Source organism: Henckelia pumila, chromosome 1, assembly GCF_033568475.1.
Source record: "Henckelia pumila isolate YLH828 chromosome 1, ASM3356847v2, whole genome shotgun sequence".
Lineage (NCBI taxonomy): Eukaryota > Viridiplantae > Streptophyta > Magnoliopsida > Lamiales > Gesneriaceae > Henckelia > Henckelia pumila.
Window position 1 is genome coordinate 48525978 of NC_133120.1, and position 9022 is coordinate 48534999.

Consider the following 9022-nt stretch of genomic DNA (forward strand, 5'->3'; position numbering starts at 1 on the left):
ATGAGGTTTATGATATCGTGATATGTAAGTCGTTCTTGTGAAATTCTTGATAAATAATGTGTATGATAGACTCTTATGGTTTAGAGTTGGGAAAGGACTGATTTTGAAGGTGTGTGTTGAATTTTGAAGTGTTGAGTTAGTTTTAGTTAAAGCTTTGAAGCATTGCATGTGTTGGGTTGTCTCGGATTAGCAACACTTGTTGCAATTTTGTGGATTAAGTCTATTGTAGTAATCCAAATGAGATGAGGCCAATTGTATTTGAAAGATAACTCATATAGCTACAACTTTCATGCTTTGAGTTTTGTCAAAATTGTGAGACCTCGGTTCTAAACATCTAATTAAGGAGTAAACAAAAACTAAGCAACCAAGATCTAAGAACTAAAAGCAAAGCAAAGGAAAAAAAAAAAAAAATTTAAAAGAGGGCCGCGCTTGGGCGACCAAAAACCACCGCTCGAGCGCGTCCTGGACAGAGGCGCTACTGATCTCAGAGTGGGGTGCGCTCGGGCAGCTAAAAATTGCAGCTCGGGCGCCCCCCCTACAGCAGAAACAGAACAGCAGAAAAACATGCTTGCAACTCCATCTAAAACTATTCCAATGCAATCCAAATCAACACATACATTATAAATGCAGTTCCTCCGATTAATACATGAAGTTCTAGAGTTTAACAACTACTCCAAAATAGAACATGCCATGATAACAACACGGCAAAGCTTGCATGTCAATACAACATAATAACGAAGTTCGATATCTAAACATGTTCTAACAACACTAGGTAGACATGCTGACACGACTTCTAAACCGAGTCTCACTGCTACAACTTTCTCTCGGAGCTAACCACGCCTCTTCTGACTTGATCATGCCCCACCTGTTGCCAAGTACACATACAAAACAAATCAACAACTGGATAACCGGTGAGAACGACATTCCCAGTAAAAGCAACATAACAATTTGTACAACAATCAACATGCTTTCAATACCACAATTAAATTAATAACAACGTAATGAATGCATGTCTTTTAAACCGGGATATCAATCTGATAAACGAGGGATTGCTGCTGTGCTTTTGGGATCCCGAGGATAAGATCACGTAACAACTCACCGACCCTCCCAATCGAGGTGGTGCCACGTATCCCACTCCTCTAGACTTTGAGCAACCATAATGAGTATGCTAGCACTAGGCGAAATACTACACCTAGGCCACTCAATCATAGTTCCCAAATGTCTAAACAAAAAGGGCGGTTCTGCCCGCTGAAAACAAGATTGGCTCAAGATGAATGCATAACATAAAAAAATAACACATAAGTCATTTAACAAAAGCCAATACAATCAAACAAGACACAAGTTCCTCATGCTAGAACAAGTGTAAATGCAAGTATGTGATTTCAAAGGGAAAACTCGAGAACCACAGTCCCGAGTATGCTATCCCGCTACGATGACTGCTTTTACCTTTCAATGCAGTAGCTTCCAACTCTGGATATGCTACAAAAGAGACTGTATCAACAACTATACAATCTAACAACAACAAGGCAACGGTTCAAGGAAATGCTCTATACCGTTCTTTGTTCAAATCTCGGAAACGATCAAACAGTTGCTAACTCTGGGCTTGATACCTCCAACGAATCTGTACGGAGACAAATGAATGATCAATAACCAAGATCAACTTATAAGCCAAGTTCCAACAACTCAAAAACGATTCAAAATCCCCAAAACTCAAACCGACGGCATAACGGCTATAACTAAACAAACCGGCAATGCAGACGGCAGTTCAGTACCGATAACAACTCAATTCAATGCTTATACAACAACAACAAGACAAACCCAACAAATCTCAAAACTCATATTTTCGAAAATAGCTTCCAAAAATCATAACAATTCCGAACGTCGCTCTATTTCAAAACCGACAGATAATAAACGATCAAAACTCCATCAAGAACAACATACTAGAATCTAAATCGATTCTAACAACCTCCGAAAATCAAAACATATCTGATCGGAGAAATACTTACGGTATAATGGAGCTCTCACTGCTGTGATCACTAATCTGCCTTCAGAATTAATTTCTAACGGCCGGATCGAGCTCGGGAGGAAATCTGGAAGCTTGAAATCCAAAAAGGGGAGGCTCTAATGGAGGTTCACGGTTGGAGAGGAAGATGGAGGCTTCTCCAATTAAAATCTAAGTGTAGATAATATATTAAAATCAATATTTGCGTTTTAGTCCCTGAAATTTCCAAAATTTGCAAAAAGGACCCTGATCAAAATCAAAACGGCTTGAGAACTCTGTAATCTCTGATTAACTCAAATAAACTCATTTAAGATAAAAACGGGGCGTTACAAAAATCATTTTATAAGATTGGCCAAAATTGCCCCGAAGTGTGTCAAGTGGTTTGAATTTTTGGCAGTGACATATCTCGGGAGAATAAGCATAACGTTTTACTAAAATATCCAATTAAGGTGAGGGTTTCGGAATTTGAAAGTTTAGATCAAGGGCTAAAACTTTTAGGTTTACCATGTTTTGAAATTCTGGGTGCAAGAACTCTAAATATCAGTGTGAAGGCATAGCCACTGCAGTGCAGCAGAGCTGACAATGCGCAAGTATAACGCCCCAGCGCCTCCCTTCTAGCGCTGGAGCACTGTAGCTTCGAATTAATTTTCTTAAGTTTTGATTTTTGAGTCCTTAATTCATGGTTATGATCTTTTAAGGCTTCTAAAATATATTTAAGAGTTTCTATGCAAAAAGTTTCAAGTTTTAAGTCAAGAACGAAAAGAACGACTTACGTGGACCGATTACATTATGTGATGCATGTACATGTCTAAGTTTCTTTCATGAAACCTATGTTCAATATGAAAGTATGATTTTTATCATTTATTACATGCATGAAGTTATCGAGTAAAGTTTTATGTTCATGAAACAAAAGTTAAGATGGAAATTATGATGTTTCAATGATGCTTCATGATGAATGAAATGATATGTTGATGAAATGAATAATGATGAAGCATGAATGAATAATGTTATGTTAAATTATGAAGATATAATATGTTGATGCATGAAAATATTTTGATGTCTTATGTGTCTTTGTGGTGGCAATACGGGAACGGTACTCCGGTTTGGGCTCCGGAGGGGCCCTCCCAAATACGGCTCAATGTACGGGTTAGGTCCTCCGGGATGAGCTCCGGAGGGGACTCCAAAAATGAAAGAACGAATGTTACGAGGCGTAATGCCATATGATTGTTGATCAACAAGAAAAGATGAATGTGCCCATTATGACGGTTGCCACAATTTCGCATAATTTGTCACCAAATGATAAGCTTATGTTATGTTATGTTAAGTTTAAATGATTATTGAAATCTCATGATTTTTACTGCATACTCTTGCTGAGTCTTTAGACTCACTATACTTCAATACTGCAAGTAATGAAGATGACATTTATGCATATGTCGATGAGTTCAATGTCGGGCATGAAGAAGAGCAAGGAGTCGGACCGGCGGGCGATGCATGAGTGTGTTATGTGTTGAGAGTGTTTGTGTCAAGTTAATGAACTAAATGTTGTTATGTTGATTGAAGAAAATACGCTTTATGTTTCAAATTGTTATGATTTGGTTTGTAAACTATTCTGAAATGTTTTAACTAAGGTTTGATGTATGCATACATCTTTCAAAAATTTTCTTTTCCGAACTAGTTTTAACGTCATGTTAGTTTGTAATATCTTCGTCGATTGAGGGTGTTACAAAGAATGTATATCGAGTAGTTACGAACTACAAAGGATATATTTTATAAATGTTTCACTTAATACTATTTCTTGGGTATTGGATACCAGATGTAGATCTCACATTTGCAATGAGTTGCAGATGATGACAAGAAGTCGTAAGCTTAGGATGGGTGAGACCCAGTTAAGGCTCGGGAATGGTTCCAGAGTTGAATCCAAAAGCTATGGGAAACATTTGTTAAATTTTGCAAAAACAATTTTAAGCTATATTTTGAGAGAGATGTTTTTATTTGTACCAAGATTTCATTAAAACATTATTTCTTTTTATATTCTTGATAGAGAAGATATTTCTTGAAAATTTGCGAATGGGATTTGCAATATTTACAATAATGAATGTTTGATTTGAAATGGACAATTTAAAAACGATCTATATAACTTAAAATTAAAAGACGTTCCAGTTGATTATGTTGATAAATCGGTAACAACAAACAAAAGGAAAATTGATAGTCAAAACCCAGCAAACCTTTGGCATGCTAGGCTAGGTCATATTTCCTTAAGGAGGATGAACAAGCTAGTGGGAGAGGGCATGTTTGATATGTCTGATATTAACTCTCTACCTACTTGTGAGTCCTGCCTAAAATGAAAAATGACTAAATCTCCTTTCAAAAGGAAACCTGAGCGTAGTCAAAATCTGTTGGATTTGATCCATACGGATGTTTGCGGCCCATTTAGTATTGGTACTAAATTTGGTCATACCTACTTCATTACCTTTACTAATGATTATTCTAGGTATGGGTATTTATATTTAATGAAATATAAGTCTGAATCATTTGAAAAGTTCAAAGAACTCAAGGCTGAAGTAGAAAACAAACAAGGTAGAAGTATTAAAGCACTTCGATCGGATCGAGGTGGAGAATACTTAAGTACCGAGTTTTTGAGCTATCTAAAAGAGAATGGGATTCTCTCTCAGTGGACTCCTCCTATGACACCTCAGCTAAATGGTGTTTCGAAGCGTCGCAATCGAACTTTGTTGGACATGGTTCGATCTATGATGAGCTTCACTGAGCTCCCACCTTCGTTTTGGGGCTATGCACTTGAAACGGCGGTATTGTTGTTGAACAATGTTCACACCAAAGCAGTGAATAAAACTCCATACGAGTTATGGAATGGCAAATCTCCTAAGTATTCGTACTTGAGGATTTGGGAATGTCCTGCTTACGTGAAGCAGACAATGGGAGATAAGATGGATAGTCGATCCACCTTATGTTATTTTGTAGGATATCCGAAGAATTCAATCGGATATTATTTCTATCATCCTACTGGAACAAAAGTGTTTGTTTCGAGGAATGCCACCTTCATGGAGAAGGAGTTCTTATTAGATAAGAAAGGCAAGATGATGGAACTCGAAGAAATTCGAGAAGAACCCGAGATACAAAATAACGATCCCACACCTCAAGATCCTTCAGTGGACATGCCTACACCTAGGAGATCCGAGAGGACTTCTAGACCTCCTATTTGATATGGTCTTCTTCTTGAAGGGGATCAAAGTGAACCCGACATTGGATGTGATCCAAGAAACTTCAAGGAAGCAATTTCTGATGCGGATTCGAATTTATGGCTTGATGCTATGCAGTCGGAAATAGACTCGATGCATACAAACCAAGTTTGGTCTTTAGTAGATCCTCCCGATGGAATTGTTCCAATAGGGTGTAAATGGATCTACAAGAAAAAACTTGGGCCTGATGGTAAGGTACTAACCTACAAGGCACGATTGGTAGCAAAAGGTTATTCTCAAAGACAAGGAGTTGACTATGATGAAACCTTTTCACCAGTCGCAATGTTCAAGTCCATAAGAATCCTTATTGCCATAGCAGCATGGTATGACTATGAGATATGACAAATGGATGTGAAGACTGCATTTCTTAATGGAAACATTAAGGAAGAAATCTATATGATGCAGCCCGAGGGATTCACATCCATGGGAAGCGAGCATAAGGTATGCAAGCTTCAGAGATCAATTTATGGTCTCAAACAAGCATCAAGAAGTTGGAACCAGAAATTTGATGAAACAATAGAGGACTTTGGTTTCATCAAAAACCCGGAGGAACCGTGCGTGTACAAGAAAGTAGTTAAGGATGCGGTGATGTTCTTAGTGCTTTATGTTGATGACATCCTACTCATTGGGAATGACGTAGGGATGTTGCAGTCAACAAAGATATGGTTATCAGGTAGATTCTCGATGAAGGATTTGGGTGAGGCCTCCTATATTCTAGGGATACAGATCTATAGAGATAGATCTAAGAGAATGATAGGACTCACTCAAGCAACCTACATCGACACCATATTGAAAAGGTTTTCTATGGATGAGTCCAAGAGAGGACATCTACCTATGTGTCATGGAGTTTCTCTATCCAAGTCTATGTGTCCCAAGACTGACGAAGAGATAGAGAAAATGACACACATACCATATGCGTCAGCCATAGGTAGTATTATGTATGGGATGATATCTACCAGACCGGATGTAGCCTTTGCTCTGAGTGTCACGAGCAGATATCAGGCCAACCCCGGTCAAATGCATTGGAAAGTCGTGAAGAATATTCTTAAGTACTTGAGAAGGACTAAGAATATATTCATGGTTTATGGAGGAAGAGAATTGAAATTGGAAGGATATACCAACTCTAGCTTCCAAAGCGACGTGGATGACTCAAAGTCAACCTCTGGATTTGTATTCATGCTCAATGGCGGTGCTGTCTCTTGGAAGAGTTTCAAGCAGGACACCACAGCGGATTCCATCACTGAGGCAGAATACATTGCAGCATCAGCTGCTGCTAAAGAGGTCGTTTGGATGAGGAATTTCGTCCAAGAGTTGGGCGTAATTCCTGAAGCTGTTGGTCCAGTTCCGGTGTACTGCGACAACACTGGTTCCGTTGCTCAGGCAAAGGAACCAAGGTCTCATCAAAGATCCAAACACGTACTGAGGAAATACCACATCATCTGGGAGATTGTGGAAATAGAAGACATCACTGTCGAGAGAGTGGCCTCTACAGACAATATCGCTGATCCACTTACTAAGCCCTTGCCAGGACCATTGTTTGACAAACATCGCGAAGCAATGGGATTACGTAGTATGACTAGTTGGCTTTAGGGCAAGTGGGAGATTGAAAGAGTGGGTGCCCGGTTAGCCAACTTGTGGCTAAGGGCTTTTATGACTCTATGTGTAAACAATCTTTGTTTAATATAATTTACATTCATTAATGGCATTTTCTTTGTCTTTCTTCATATTGTTATATTGTGATATACTATTGTTGTTTTGATAAAGACCTTGAATATACTATAGTGTAAGTAAGATGAGATAGTGAATAAAGAGAGATCACTATTATGAAACATATCTTATAGTCACTGTATATTCTAAACAGTTCCTAGTCAATTGAGCCGTCCGCTAATAAGGATAAGGATCGCTCGAGATTGAGACTAGCATTTGTGATGCCAAGTACCACGTTTCATTGGTAATGAACATGGAGATGTTCAAAGCATGCAAATAGATATTCATATGATGAATGATCGAACTACCCTATTCGGACTTTCCAAGTGGTTATTATTATTTGAGTGGATAAGTCTGCGGTTTTGGTTGTACACCATTAGTCCTTACTACTTAAAACATCATTGAGACTCTATATGCTAGTACTGTACTTTGACTCATTTATCAACTCTATTGGGGTTATCAGGTGTCGGGATTGGGTACAGTTACGACACATATAGGAGTCGATGCTTTGTTGTCAAGGATTCACCACATACTTGCGAGTGTGGATATCCTATGCGATCTGAGGAGATATTAGTGTGACGAATCTCTGGCCAGAATACATGATGTGTTTTAGGTTACTCGATTTTCCTAGTAGCACATGCGATGTCACTATTTGATCTTCAAGATGCATTGCATAGTTATCGAATCTCGAACGACTCTCGATGCACCAATGGTTGTTGATTCTATCGGGATATATGGATGAAGAGACCGTACTGTACGCTAACCAAAATCTACTGGTTCTTGCAGGCACTATCAGTGATACCTAGGGAATCATGGGGCGATGTTGCTAGGCGCTCTTACCATGATTCGATGGGTAAGTCGGAAATTGTTGTTCCGAGTCACAAGGAGTTGTGAGCCCACGGCTAGCTGTATCCCTGAACCATTGAGGGTCACACAAGTAATGGATTACTAAACCCCGTTGAGATAGTTAAATTTAAAGAGTTAAATTTAATGAAAGAGAAGTTGGACTTCTTAAGTAAAGGGAGTGGAATTTCCTAAAATGACATATGGATGGGCAGTTTTGGAAATCACTGAATTCGGATTCAGAAAAATTATCTTGACTTTAAAAGATGCAGAAATGGTTTCTGTGCACATTGGTGAAATCAGTTTATCAATCGGAGTCATGATGAATTTTATATTAATTTCTATAATAACAGGCTTGGCTTGTTGGGCTTAAGTTATTGATTATGGGCCCTAAGGAGTTAGAGTCCTAATATAATTATAACTTAATCTAGTCTAGAAATTATCTATAAACATAGGTGTAGTGTTCGAAAATTGGGGGCATTCCATTCTTGCAATTTTTGAATTACGCACAAATATTTTCAAGGGGTTTTTTTGAAAATCCTCTACTCCCTTTTGAGAAAATTCGTTCTGTGATTTTTCTGAAAAATCACTTTCTGAATTGACAGATCAAATCTGTTTATTCTCTACGATAAACATCTGGTTGATTTCTAGTGCAATCAATTAGAGGATTTCTGTTTTCTATTCGTGGACCTAATACCGGAGATTGATCGAGCAAGTCATCGGTTCTCGGATTTACAACAAGAGCAGATTAAATTCTGTTGGAGTCCATAATCAAGCCTTATCTTGAAGAGGTAAAATATTTAATTGTGTATTTATATTTTTACTTGCAAGATTTTAATCGTTAGGATTTGATACCCACGATATGGAATCGTTCCATATCGAAAAATAAAAAATTTTAAACTTCCGCTGCTCCGGGTATCACATCCGTGTGATCAGAGAACGCATGTTCCAACAAGGACTACCTGTAGTAAGGTACGTAAGTACTGACTGAGATAGCCAGCGGGTTTTGCATGCTTATATGTTGCATTTTTGTGTCATATTATTATGCGGCATGTGCATATCATATTGTGCTTGTACATCTTTTGAGATGAGCTATGGAGGGCCGCTCAGCCCTGTTCGGACGGTTGATGTCGAGCGCCCCACGATCGACGGGTTAGCCGGCATTGGCATCTGTAAGACACGGTCTACGTCCATTGGGAATGAGCAGTGTACA